Source organism: Triticum dicoccoides, chromosome 3A, assembly GCF_002162155.2.
Source record: "Triticum dicoccoides isolate Atlit2015 ecotype Zavitan chromosome 3A, WEW_v2.0, whole genome shotgun sequence".
Taxonomy (NCBI): Eukaryota; Viridiplantae; Streptophyta; class Magnoliopsida; order Poales; family Poaceae; genus Triticum; species Triticum dicoccoides.
Window position 1 is genome coordinate 410,523,265 of NC_041384.1, and position 3,468 is coordinate 410,526,732.

Consider the following 3,468-nt stretch of genomic DNA (forward strand, 5'->3'; position numbering starts at 1 on the left):
TAACCCCCGGCACTCCGAAACTTATCTGAAACGACACAAACCATTCCGGTGTCCGAATGTAGCCTTTCAATATATGAATCTTTATGTCTCAACCATTTAGAGACTCCTCGTCATGCCCGTGATCTCATCTAGGACTCCGAACAACCTTTGGTACATCAAATCACATAAACTCATAATACGAATCGTCATCGAACGTTAAGCGTGTGGACCCTACGGGTACGAGAATGTTACGTCCGGATAATTAAGCTACAGTAAACCTCTGCTAAAGATGCCACGTCACCTCTGTTATTGTCGCTAATCTGACGATAGTTCAAAACGATTCAAATTCAAATTTGTTTTTTTGTCAAACAACCAAAGTTTGCAAACATTAAAACAAAAATATTCGGTTAATGCCAAATGTTACATAGGTAATTATTGTGAAGCAAACATTTGTTTTAGAAAATTCTAAAATGCTCTATAATAAAAAAACTGTAAAGGGAAAATAAATAAAAGAAAAAGAATAAAAATAGAAAACAAAACTAACAAAAAAAGGAAGAACCCCCCTGGGCCAATGATAACCCACAAGTATAGGGGATCGCAACCGTTTTTGAGGGTACAGTATTCAACCCAAATTTATTGATTCCACACAAGGGGAGCCAAAGAATATTCTCAAGTATTAGCAGCTGAGTTGTCAATTCAACCACACCTGGAAACTTAATATCTGCAGCAAATTGTTTAGTAGCAAAGTAATATGATAGTAGTGGTAATGGTGGAAAAAGGTAACGGTAGCAAAAGTAATATTTTTGGTGTTTTGTAGTGATTATAAAAATAGAAACGGAAAAGTAATAAGCGAAGAACAATATATGGAAAGCTCATAGGTAATGGATTGGTGATGGAGAATTATGCCGGATGCGGTTCATCATGTAACAATCATAACCTAGGGTGACACGGAACTAGCTCAATTTCATCAATGTAATGTAGGCATGTATTCCGAACATAGTCATATGTGCTTATGGAAAAGAACTTGCATGACATCTTTTGTCCTACCCTCCCGTGGCAGCGGGGTCCTATTGGAAACTAAGGGATATTAAGGCCTCCTTTTAATAGAGTACCGGAACAAAGCATTAACACATAGTGAATACATGAACTCAAACTACGGTCATCACCGGGAGTGGTCCCGATTATTGTCACTTCGGGGTTGCCGGATCATAACACATAGTAGGTGACTATAGACTTGCAAGATAGGATCAAGAACTCTCATCTATTGATGAAAACACAATAGGTTCAGATCTGAAATCATGGCACTCGGGCCCTAGTGAACAAGCATTAAGCAGAGCAAAGTCATAGCAGCATCAATCTCAGAACATAGTGGATACCAGGGATCAAACTCTAACAAAACTAACTCGGTTACATGATAAATCTCATCCAACCCATCACCGTCTAGCAAGCCTACGATGGAATTACTCACACACGGCGGTGAGCATCATGAAATTGGTGATGGAGGATGGTTGATGATAATGATGGCGACAGATTCCCCTCGCCGGAGCCCCGAACGGACTCCAGATCAGCCCTCCCGAGAGAGTTTAGGGCTTGGCGGCGGCTTCATATCGTAAAACGTGATGAATCCTTCTCCCTATTTTTTTCTCGCCGAAAGTGAATATATGGAGTGAGGGTTGAGGTCGGTGGAGCGTCAGGGGGCCCACGAGGCAGGGGGCGCGCCTAGGGGGGGTAGGGCGCGCCCCCCACCCTCGTGGACAGGTGGAGCCCCCTGACGTGGATCTTCCTTCCAATATTTTTTATATATTCCAAAATAATTCTTCGTTGATTTTCAGGTCATTCCGAGAACTTTTATTTTTGCACAAAAATAACACCATGGCAATTCTGCTGAAAATAGCGTCAGTCCGGGTTAGTTCCATTCAAATCATGCAAGTTAGAGTCCAAAACAAGGGCAAAAGTGTTTGGAAAAGTAGATACGACGGAGACGTATCAACTCCCCCAAGCTTAAACCTTTGCTTGTCCTCAAGCAATTCAGTTGATAAACTGAAAGTGATAAAGAAAAAAAACTTTTACAAACTCTGTTTGCTCTTGTTGTTGTAAATATGTAAAGCCAGCATTCAAGTTTTCAGCAAAAATTATGAACTAACCATATTCACAATAACATTTAGGTCTCATGTTTACTCATATCAATGGCATAATCAACTAGCGAGCAATAATAATAAATCTCGGATGACAACACTTTCTCAAAACAATCATGATATGATATAACAATATGGTATCTCGCTAGCCCTTTCTGAGACCGCAAAACATAAATGCAGAGCACCTTTAAAGATCAAGGACTGACTAGACATTGCAATTCATGGTAAAAGAGATCCAGTCAAGTCATACTCAATGTAAACTAACAGTAATGGATGCAAATGACAGCGGTGCTCTCCAACTGGTGCTTTTTAATAAGAGAATGATGACTCAGCATAAAAGTAAATAGATAGGCCCTTCGCAGAGGGAAGCAGGGATTTGTAGAGGTGCCAGATCTCGGTTTTGAAATAGATATGAATAATATTTTGAGCGGTATACTTTCATTGTCAACATAACAACCAAGAGATGGCGATATCTTCCATGCTACACATATTATAGGCGGTTCCCAAATAGAATGGTAAAGTTTATACTCCTCCTCCACCAACAAGCATCAATCCATGGCTTTGCTTGAAACAACGAGTGCCTCCAACTAACAAGAGTCCCGGGGGAGTTTTGTTTGTAGTTATTTTAATTTGATTTGCATAAAGCATGGGACTGGGCATCCCGGTGACCAGCCATTTTCTCGTGAGTGAGGAGCGGAGTCCACTCCTCTTGAAAATAACCCGCCTAAGATGGAAGATACTGACAACCCTAGTTGATACATGAGCTATTCGAGCATACCAAATAGGATATTTATTTTAAGGTTTAGAGTTTGGCACATACAAATTTACTTGGAACGGCAGGTAGATACCGTATATAGCCTTCACCTGTACTAAGCGGGAATATTGCTTGTGCATCCAATTCCATAAACCCCAAAGTTATTCCATATGAGTATCTACCTGTCGTATTGAGATGCGGCAGCTATTGCCTCATGAGCTGCCGCTTGGAGGCGGGTCATCTCCGTCTCCTCTTATACTCGTCTGCCTCCTCCCTGGTTATAACGTATCTCCCTTTTGCCTGAGAGTCAAAGAAAGCAGGACCAGGGAGAGCGACGTGATAGGTGCGTCGTCTGTCAAAGATTAGTCGGTACTGGAGGGACTGATCGTTCCTCTCAACAAACTGATGACGAATCATGGCCTCATAATCTAAATAAATAGGAGGCAACTCAATATCATATCCATGTATGGGTATATCAAGAAAATTAGCTAGACGGGTTGCATAAATTCCACTGAAGAAATCTCCACTAAATCTATTATTATGCAACCTACATGCAACAATGGCTCCTAAATTATAATGTCTATCTCCTAATACAGCACT